The following is an 11,153-nucleotide window of genomic DNA, read 5'->3' as shown; positions in this document are numbered from 1 at the left end:
TTGGGCTATTATAAATAATGCTGCTATGAACATTCTGGTGTGTGTTTTAGTGTGGACATGTTTCCTGTTCTTTTGAGTAGAATCCTAGGCATAGACTTGCTGGGTTGTGCAAAGGATTATTGACTGCTCCTATACACCAGGTTCCATCTGATTCAGGTGTGTAGTGTCAGTGGAAACTTATCAAGCAATTTTTAACTTACTTTTAAAAATCGGCTGATGCACCCATTACTAAAGGGATGGTCTATAAAAACAGCTTGGATAAATTCTGAACAGAGGGGAGAGGTCAAAGTCCAGCTAATGTCAGCTGACATGTGGCCAGGTTCATCTTTGGACACGCTTCCAAAAGGGAGTTTATGAAACTTGCTTCATGGATCAAGAGATGTCCTAATCATCACAGATCCTGGGCATCTTTGTATAATATATGTATAATCAGATTGACCGTGGTTTCACACTCCCTCTAGGACCACGTGGAAGGGTTGAGAAAATCCAGGCAATAGTTTGTAGCCAAACAAGAGCAAAACTCGAGTATCTCTGAGGGAAAGCCGGACCCCTTTTCCCTCCTCTCCTGTGTAAGTAACTTCATTTATAAGCTGAAATGGCGCCACCAGAGCATCCCATTACCATCATCATGCCTCATTAGAGTGGGGACTTTCGGCGGTGACTTGGGAAGTACCCAAAGTTTTAGGGGTTACAGCAAAGGCCAACAAGGCAGACCGAGGAAGCCGGGTAGAGCTCTGAAAAGGTTCAGGGCCAGGGATCCACAGCGGGAGGAGGTAGTGGCAGGCACCAGGATTCGCTCACTGGCGCTCTACCGGAAAGCACTCGGCGTCAATGGCCTCGCGCGTCCCTTGCGCAGAGAGTGTGGTGCAAAGTTGGGGAGTTACTGGGGACCCAGGGGGCTATCACCTTGGACACCTATGGTAGGGGGAAGGCTGAGGAATGAGGGAACTGGGCAGCTGGAAACTTACAGCTCTTACCCCGCAGAGGAGGAACGAGCAGTTTAAAGGCCACGTCCACACAGAGGGTGTCAGAGGCATTCTCTCCGCGCAGGACGCGAACTGGGGGCAGGCACGCAGCGCCACCCGGATCCTGGAGTCGCCAAGAAGAACGCGGGCGGGCGGGCCGAGGAGGGTAGATCCCGGGACAGCCTCGCCGGCACCCGCCCCCGCGGGCGTCTCCCCAAGCCGCGTGGAAACCCGGGAGGCTGCGGGCGCTCGGGGACCCGCGGGCTGGTGACCAGGAGCTGGAGGGCGGGGTTCGGCCGTCCCCGCCTTCGCCCCGCATTGGGGTTCCTTCCCCATGCGCTCAGGATCCCAAGCTTTCTCTTCCGTTTTCGGCCTCTTTATCCGTTAACTCCTGGGCCGTCTCCTCCCTTCTAGCCCTTTCCAACTGCTTGGCTGTGGCGCCCAGCTTTGCCTCCGCAGCCTCCTTCCCTGTCTTTTTCGCGGGTCCATCTCTTCTTCTTCTCCTTTCCCAACCACATCCCCGTCCCCCCAGGTTGTTCCTTTTTAGCCTTCACCCACTGGCGTCTCCACCTTCCTCCGCCTCCTCTCTTGCCTCCTTCTCCCACCCTGCAAACTTGTTCAAGCCAGGGGTCCCCACACAGACACGGTTGTTTCCTGCTGGGTGTGCGGGTCCCCACGCCTTCCCGGTACCACGAGCGCCCCGCCCAGTCCCTGTCGTGATTCTTAAGCCCTGACCCTGCCAGCCCTTTCTCCCGGCGACTCGGGGAGGGAGGGCAGGAAGCAGGCCCGGGGCTCCCTCCTGGTAGCGGGTCCTCAGTGAGGGGAACACGGGAGGAAGGAGCCAGGACTCCGGCGCTGCGCCCCATTAGGCCCTCCCTCCCGCAGAAGCGCTCACTCCACCGGACCCTGGCGGGTCTGCAGAGAGGGGGTGGCAACAAGTGACACTACCGGCGGGGGACACTGATACCTGGCTGGGGTAGGGGACAAGGTACCCTTCGAAAGGGTGGAGCGAGGCCGACCCCCGCGAAGCGCTGCCCGCTCACCCCTCTCTGAGGCGTTGCGTGGGGGGCACTGAAGGAGAGGAGAACTGAGAGAGAACGCAGACTGGGCTCTTCCCAAGTCCTAAGTCTCCTTCCCCGCCCGACTTCACCACCAAAGCCACCAGAAGAGTTTGCAAGGGATGGGAGATTGAGGGGGCTGGGGGCTGGGGGCTGGGCTGGAGCCGCCAACGTTGAGGGATTTTTGGAAGGTGGGGTGGTGGAGTGAGAAAGAATAGAACACGCTCCCGAATTCCCGATTGCCCCCCTCACTTGGACGATACCTTCCCCCAACCACCATCCCGGCCCGCCAGGCAAGAGCCCAGCCTGGCCAGCTGGAGCGGATTTGGGGGAAGGAGGAAAATGGGGGCTCCCAACCCCTCTCCAGCATCCCTCCGCCGCCCTCCCTGATTGGCTGTGCGTCCCTGGAGCCCAACTTCAGTCGCTCCAGACTCCATCTGAGCCCTGAGGGAGTCGGAGCGCCGCGCCTCGGGGCGGGAGGGGCGGCCACGAATCCAGGGGTTGGCATCTGTGGGCCCCTGGGGGGAGGGGCGCGCACGGGGTCGGCCCCCGCAGCCTCTGCGAGGCCCATCTCGCTGCGTCTCGCAGCCTCTGCTTCTCTCAGCCCCCGCCCTTTCCTTCCCTCCCAGCGGCAGCCTCCCTCCTCCCGCCCCCCCCCCACCCCCCGCCCGCCCGCCACCTCCCCCCGGTTTCTCATTCCTGCCACTAGCGCGCTCGGCGGCTCATTCCGCGGCCGCCGCCAGCCGAGGGGAGCGTCGCGGGCCGAGGAGCAGATGCCGCGGGGGCCGCTCGCAGCCGCCGCTGACTTGTGAATGGGACCGGGACTGGGGCCGGGGCTAACACCGCAGCGCTTGCCCTGCGCCAGGGACGGGCGGCCCGGAGGTTGCGTCCACCCGCTAGGGCCCCAGGTGAGGCGCGCCGCCAGTCCCTTCCTCTCGCCTGGTTGGGGCTTCTTGGAGTGGGGGGCAGGATTTTCTCAGGAAGAGAATGTCTTGGCGGGGCGGGGTGGTGGGGGAGACGGTGGTATCCGAGTCGAGAAGGTTTCACTGATGCAAAGCAAAAGGGAGGGAGAGATTTGTTTAAAAATCAGAAAGGGAGAAGGGAGCCAGCTGTGGGCGCGGGCAATGCAGGGGACGGGGGCTCCAGATGTGCGCTCCACGACTCTCCCGGGCTCCGGCCTCCTCTGGGGTCTGCGCCGAGGCCGCGGCAGAGGGGGTTTGTACCTGGCTGGGGCAAGAAGCTGCAGAGCAGAGCTCCGGACACGCCGACTGCCCCCGGTCATGTCTCTGAGGAAAGTCGCCCACGGCGCGGTGCCCGTCAGCCCTGCGCCGCTTCCCCAAAGCGGCGACATGACCGCGCTCTGCGGGGTTCTTACTCCATCCTCCCGGATCCCTGCCTCAAGCTCCCCGGGACTCAGTCCCTCCAGTCGAGACTGCCGGGGAAGCCCGGGAAAACGGAAGGACCCTAGCTCCGGAAGGCGATTGCCCGCACTTTAATAGCGTGGGTTTGGGGCCGCCGACTGCGGTTCTGGGGTAGGCAGCTGCCGTGCGCTACAGCCCTCCAGCCCGAGTCTCTGTGGAAGCTCCGGCGCCCGTTTGTAAGCTCCCACCAGCTCGGGGGTAGGTCCATGAGCGGCCCAGACTCGGGTTCGCCTCTGGCTTGGGATGGGCGAAAGCTGCCGGGGTCAACGTTAACTTTGAGAACCAAACCTTCCCGAAACCTGCGCCGCCTCTCGGAGCGCGCCAAGCCTCTCCAGCTCCCGGCAAGCACGGCCTCCCTCCCTGCGCTCTGCCCCCGGAACGCTAGCCGGGAGGTGGGAAGCACTGAGAAGCCGGCCGGATGGGGAGGGCGGCAAGGAGAGCTCCCTTCTCCGCACCCGCCACCCCCGCCCCCCACCAACACGGAGGAACTGTAGGAGGGCCCGCCTCACGCTGTGAAGCGGAGTCCCCAGAGAAAGTGGGGTCGGGGGAGGCTTGCGGGTCCGGCCTCCTTGTCCGTTTTTTGCCGAGGGCCTACTTTCGCAGGGGGCTCCCCGCGCCTGCCTCTCCCGGGTGAAAGGTTTTCTAGGTGCTAGAAGAAGCCCTGTTGCTTTTGCTGATAATGCAGTAGGAATTTCATGGGCCATCACACTGCTATTAAGAAATTGCATCTTTTAATTATTTAATACCATCCCTGCATGACGACCGGTCATCCCTAAGGGATGGGAGTGGGGGATTGTTCTTGAAACCCTGCTGTATGAGGGTATAGATTTCACTAAAGTCTTCGCTTCGTCTCCCCCCAAAGAAATCTTGCTACGATCGCTCTGAAATCTTTTATTTTCTTCTTCTTATCATGGCTTTCGGTTTAATATGAGGCAGTAAGTTTTCGTTTTAATCACAGGGAAGCTAGCATAATTAATCTGGCGAGAGGACGGATCAATTTCCTTATCACTTGGGCTTGCAGCAGACATCGATGGTTTTGCGGGGTGTCTGGATTTCCTGGAGATGGGGATGCAGATGTGTTCTCAGGAGCGAGGATCCTTTAGCATCGCATCAGCACATTTGCCAGGCTGGGCTCTGAGCGCCAGAGCCTAATATGTTGGCAGAGGAGAAGAGAAGGGACTGACCTTCTTTTCGTTAATCCTGGAATTGTTTTTCCTACAAATACGTAGGTGCAGACACCAGAGCAGAAATATTAACTGCCCAACCCTAGCTGCAGGGAGCCTAGTCTTCTTCCAATAGGACAAAGGAAAAAAAGTTACAAAACAAAGGGACAGAGTTGTGGCCAATACGAGAGGCACTCTGAGGCTCCAGCCACTAAAGTTCCTTAAATGCAATCTCTGATTTCAAGTTTTGGAGTTGGCCAGTGGGCTCTGGAATTCGAACCTGTATGTAAAACTGAAATCCAGCCTAGTACAAAAGGAATGTGAGTGCTTTTCAGTAGAGACCAGGGAAGGGCATCTTTGCTTGAGTAAGAATTATCTTTACATCTTACTTTTGAGACACTGTAAATTAAGACATTAAAACGTCTTGCAGGCATGCACTATTATTAATAAAAATTATTACTATCATTTTAGTTGTTACTTCAGAGTCTGCATAAACTGGGCATTTTATGACATTGTTTGAAAGAACAAACCACCTTCCTCAGCCCTGGGGAAGGGGGAATGAAGGCATGCCTTGGACGGATTGAGACTGGATAATCTGGTGAGGCCCAGACATGTAGATTTATTCAAATGGCTGCTTATTGCTTCCTAGGAAAATAAGCTTTTAAAATAGTTCTCACTGAAGCAGTGGACCATCTTGATAGCACTTCAGAACTTTCATTACGTTCAGCGTTCTTATCAGAACACCAGACAGCAAAATTACTAGAAACCTAAATTCTATTTTCAATTAAGATGCAATCGTTTGTTAATTTGAAAATAAAAAAAATAGTTACGGCGCAATTTTTTTATGTCTTAGAACTCATGTTTCCTCTGTAGAGTGGTGGTTGTGGATGTGCATGTTTGGGTATTTGTGGGAGGAGGGGGCAGGGGACAGACTTGGAGAGCCACGCCGTGATTTGGGGGAATAAGGATCAATTTCATGCTCTTTTAATGCAGTTGTCTTCATAATTCATGGTTTTTCTTCCCCTTTGAATCGAATTACATGGCTGCTTTGTAAAGATTCTGGTTTGGGGACCCTCGTATGGGAAACGCCATGACATTGACCTCGTGGTCTGATTTACAATGCCAGTACTGCACTCCCAGGAGCATAGCGTGTCCTGGAACCTTGCCTGTGAATTCCTGTGACTTATGAAGTGGTAACTTACGAAGTTGGTAAACGTTGATCTGTTATATTCAGATCTGTTTTTCAGAACCATCTAAACAAGATCTTCGAATCTGATTTTAGTCTTCCTTCATTCTTAATACCTTTATGTGGGTAGATGTTCGAGAAACATAACAATTTCATTGGAATTTACTTTCAATATTGATATTTTCACTTTGATCACAGGCATACTTAATCATTCAATAATAATAAAACAGTGGAATATAGAAAGTTTGAAAGTAGGTATCAAACTTTTTTTCTTGAATTGTCAAATTTGAAGAATGACTATGAACTTCCAGGTTTTTTTCCTAGAAAATTTGAGCACTGTGTAAATTCACTAGTCCATGATTTAAGGGACTGAAATGTGTTTGGGATGATTTTCTCCCTTATGGAATTGGCTGCTGTTTCATAAAAAGTTACCTAATTTGTCAAGAATCCCTATTCTGCACTTACCAAGAATTGTGAGTTTTCAGCCTTTTTAATTTAAAGTTATTAACTCTGAAATATATAAAAATAGTTGGTCTATATGAATTTGTGATTTAATTGATTAGGAGAAAAACATCAACAGGTCTGCTAAAGAAAAAGAAAAAGAAAGCTGGAGAAAATTGGACACATCCTGGTGCACCAGTAGGAGTTAAGAATGAGCTGTTCCATCAGGATTCCTGTGATAGCCATCCGCAGCCTCCCTTATGAGCAGGAAGGACTAAAGAAAACACTCGAGGAGCATAATTAGACATGTTTCTGCTATAATTTTACCCTGACATTGAGAGCCTTGTACATCTCTGGAAATGGACTCCTTCGCGGAAGATTGCACTTCTGGCCACTAGAGGGCAATGGCACCCTTCTCCAACTTTCTGCATGGAGCCCATCTGCTTTTGAGGGCATCATGAAAAGCGGTTTTGTTACTTACCAGCCTTGTCTGGCCCTCTCAGGAGACACCGAATTCAATCTAGCTGTGGTTCAAGCTACCGCTCGAGCAGTTTGTCAGGATTAGCATCTTTCTAGTGGGTGGATCCTGTTACCTTCAGCCTCTACTTCCCACTTTGGAGTTTACTAGAAAGTTGGGAAATCTTGTAACTTGACATTGAGCAGCAGCCAGGGTGGGGGCTGGGCTGCAGGATAAACAAGGTCAGTTCTCACTGAGACAGTGATCTGGGAGGATTTTCTGGATTTTTTTCTGGCAAAAAGAGCATCATTTCTGACTCCAAGTGGAAGGGGATGGATAAAGAAGAAAAATATCAGTGAGACTACTGTGATACCATTGCCCGTTCTTACATGAGGTTTTGAAGACGTCTGCAAGACATTTCTCATTTGCAAAAAGGAATAGCAGTTTGATCTTCGGTAAACACTTAGGGGCATGGAGTTTTAATATAGCAGTAAATGTTTTCCTATTTCCTTTAAACCATTCTTGATACTGCTGTGAAAACCTAACTTTAGCAGAGAATAAAATTTAATTCAAGATTGCTCCTCATGCACTGGAGTATAATCATTTGATTTTTTTTTTCTCCTCAGTGATATGGAAATTATGACTTATGATTAAATTGTGTATTTCAGGCTACACAGATTTATATTTGCTCCTGTTTGATGTGTCATGAAAGTTCAGGAGGAGGAGAATGCAAAAAGAAACTAATGCTATATTATGATTAAGAGGAAAACTCTATTAAAAAAATAAGTACTGTTTTAAGTGGATACTTAATTGTGTTTTTTGTCTTAAGTGAGTACAGTTGCCTCCCTGGTGATTCAGCAGTGGAGTTCTTTGCAGCTCTGAGCTGTGTTGGAATGCATAGACAGTTGATGAAGAAGGAATCAATGCAAATGGATTATGGGAGGGAGTATTAAGTAACTCAGTGGAAAGTAAGACAAAGTGTTTTGTAAACCGACATTCACTTATCACTGGACAGTTTATTTAACTTAAAAAAGGACAATTTTAAATTCTAAGCTCTTGTGAATAATGCACATTGTTAGAACTGGAGGCAAAATTTCATTGTTATTTGGTTTAATTAGTCATGGGACAGTTGCAGAGTTCAGGGATTCTTACTGAGACAAAGCATTTCTCTCACAGTCTCTGTGGTCGAGGTTTCTGCTCAGTCAGAAAATCTGGTACATCAGGAAATTAGGTGAGAGGAATGTGAGAGAGAAGAGAGGGAAAGGAGGAAGAAACTCAAAAGTATGAGGGAGACTAATGATGCTATTTCTCATGGAGGCTAATTTCTCCTCTCTCTCTCTCTCTTTCTCTCTCTCTCTCTCTCTCTCTCTCTCTCTCTCCCCCTCTCCCCTCATTTAAGCCACTTGAAGAGCTGAATCTAGGAAACTGATATAAACAGCTTTAAGGACTGCAGTAAACAGTAGCCAAGGTCTTATTTTATGTTTTTTGGCACCAAGTGTTTCTCAAACAATATTTGTGAATGAGCAGGGGTTTATTCTCAAAATTTCCTGGTTGCTGCAGGTGAAATAAAGCCTTCGATTCCTAAACTCCACACCCTTTATTTGCCAGAAATCCTCCTGACATGGTCTTCTGCACTGAAATGATTTTCACAAATCAAAGTTAGCTCTTCACATTCAGCTCTCTTGAAGAAAATGGCCTGGAGCCTGGCTTTGTCCTCACTGTGATGATCACCTCACATGGCAACCAGCATGGTAGGGGAGGCTCCTCCCTGATCTTAGTTTAAGACACGTAGAGATCTCATTTCAGTCTCCATCAGGCTCCATCAGTGAGAGCAAACAGTGAGAATTTAGGGTAGAGCCCCTGCTATCAATGCATCTTTGTTATTCTCAAAAAGAGCAAGGGTGGAGGAAGCGAGGATAAGCATAGTAGCTCAAATTGCTGCATACCTACCCTGCCTTGGAACTCTGGAATGTTTTACCCATAAACTCATTCTGGAAAGTTCAGTTTTCATCATGCTAGAGGCTTGGACCAGGTATTCAATCTTGGAAGCAATAGTGTGCAGCAGCAGGGCCAGGATGAGGGTGAAGAGAGTGAGGCCAAGTAAGTGCATGGCTGGATTCTGTCTTGATTGAAAATTTTGACTTTTGCTCATCATAGATTTTTTTTCCCACTAATCTTCATTATTTATTTACGTTTTTAGAGACAGAGTCTCGCTCTGGAGTGCGGTGTTATGATTGCAGCTCATGGCTGGTCGCAAACTCCTGGCTTCAAGCAATCTTCCTGCCTTGGCCTCCCAAAGTGCTGAGATTACAGGTGTAAGCCACTGTACCTGGCTAACTAATCTTGAATTTTAAAATACTGCATTAAAGTATTACTTATGTTGATTACTGAGGTTTTTTGGTGTAGTCTTATATTTTGTGAGGGAGGAGTTTTGCCTCCATTACTTACAAAGTATGTGACCAAGAATAAGCTAGATAAGCTCCCCAAGACTTAGGTGTCTTCACGGTAACGATAGACTTAGTAATAATATCTACATCCTAAGATTCTTGTAAAGATAAAATGAGAGTTTAGTACAAGGCCTAGCTCACGATGAGCCTTCAGTATGTCCCGGGATTGCTTGCCCTGTCTGAAACAGACTTGGGATTCAGTTTTACAGACTAATGAGAACAGGTAGCAGTTCTTTCTTATCATTATAAGGCCAGAAATCTTGCATGGAACATTTGTTTTAGATTGAGGCCTCTCCCAATTAGCAATGAATTGTTTCTTAGTGCCTGCCTTTTTTGAATGATTTCGTAAATTTAAGTGATTCATCCCTCTTCCACTTAAAAGAGTCAAGAGGCAGTCGGGATTTGAGATTTGAGAGCTAATTACTGCTTTTGAACACTGCCTGCCTCCTTCCTACCTTTGCATTTTTTCCCTCAGTTCATTTTGCATATGGGTTGCTGTGGTAAGTTACCCTGCAGTAATACCTTACTGGGAAAGTTTGCTAAGCACGCCATATTGAGATATTCATCACAGGTTTGCTTTCATTTAAAAGGGGCTCATTACTATTCCAGACGAGCTCAAAAGATAATTAGTCTCTTGATAAATCGTCTCCATTTCAAGAGTATTCCTGTTTGTTTTTCAGGTAAATGTATTTTGGGATTGTAAGGGTTTTGAGCAGTGACAGTTTTAACTCATAAATAGACGGTGGCTGAAAAAGTCCTGGTCCTGCCTTGTAGGTTTCTGTCTTGGCAGGCCCAGGCAAAAGCACAGTGATTTGGAATCATGCTAAAAACAACGGAGTCCTCACCCTCTCTTAGCCCTGATTGGTTTTCCGACTGTTTCTCACCCAAGATCACAGCCAGGCTGGGCTTTCCAAGGCTCCGGGACCTTCCAGTTGTCCTGCCGTTTCCCATCTGCGGCTCGCCGGTGTCATCTGTTCTTGCCCCAGGCTGGCGTTCCCTTCTGCCTGCACCTTGCAATGAAAGGGAATATCTGTCTGTATTTGCCCGGGAAAAGGAAGGAGAGAGAGACAACTTTGTGAGATCCTACTGTGTGCTGGGCGCTCTACCAGGTACCTCATTTATTCTGTACAACCACCCCGAGAGGAAGGTACTCTCATCTCCATTTACAAATAGGAAAATGACTCTCAGAGGGAATTTAAGACACTTGTCTAAGCTCATGAGTCTGGGGAGAAGGAAAGCTGGCTTCCCAAACCTGCTGTGACTCTAAATGCTCAGGAGTGTTCCACTATGTTTGGTGCATGTCTCAAGCCTCCTTCACTCTCTGGAGATGGACACGGAAGAGCTGATCTGACAGCTCAACGCTCAGCTCCTACAAAATCTCAAATTTTACCCATAATGGGAACTTCTGAGATCCTCTGATCCAACTCCCTTATCAGCAGGTTTTTTGTTTTCCCAATAATCCTACAGCTTCTTAAATGTCCTGATGACTGCCTGCTAACTACCTCTCAGGGAACCCAGGAGTGAACAGGTGATTCATTAACTCTAGTCATTAAAAGCACTCCATTTTAATGAAGAAGGAGCTGAAATAACTTTTTTGGTAACTTTCTCCCAATAGTTATATTTTGACCCCCACTTCACTTTTTCCTTTTCCTGAAGGCTCTGCAATTATTTGGTACCTGGTATTGGATAATAGTTAAAACCCTGCGTTTATTGAACACTTTGTTAGTTTCAGGCACTGTACTAAGAACATTCTATATAATATGAGATTTACTCACAATGCCCTCATGAGCTACTTAAGACTGTTGCCAGCATCTTATGGGGGGCGGGCAGAGGGGGTGCAGTGAAAATCACGTATTCTAGCATTCCACAGCTGGTAATTGACAAAGCTGGGATTGTAACCCAAGCGTCAGATGCTGAAGCTTACTCACTATATCAGGCTGCTCCCACCATTCAGAGTGTTAGCTAATCTGATGAGATACAGTTTCCAGACCTGTCACCATCCTCATCACTCCCAT

The 11,153-nt window shown here is 49.0% G+C and overlaps 1 protein-coding gene across 3 annotated transcripts in view; it reads left to right on the top strand.

The window, feature by feature from the left end:
* Positions 1-2,623: 2,623 nt before the first annotated feature.
* The window catches only part of CDH11 (cadherin 11), a 179,081-nt gene continuing 170,551 nt past the window's right edge, over positions 2,624-11,153 (top strand). For 2 of the 3 annotated variants that reach the window (XM_050774865.1, XM_050774866.1), the window contains exon 1: positions 3,642-10,247. The gene's annotated coding sequence lies outside the window, so the exon portion shown is untranslated. Of the gene's footprint in view, positions 2,932-3,641; positions 10,248-11,153 lie in introns of those variants that run through there. The other variant, XM_050774864.1, reaches the window with a different exon arrangement.

The sequence above is a fragment of the Macaca thibetana genome, chromosome 20 (genome assembly GCF_024542745.1).
Source record: "Macaca thibetana thibetana isolate TM-01 chromosome 20, ASM2454274v1, whole genome shotgun sequence".
NCBI lineage: Eukaryota > Metazoa > Chordata > Mammalia > Primates > Cercopithecidae > Macaca > Macaca thibetana.
This window is presented reverse-complemented; position numbering and strand designations above follow the sequence as displayed.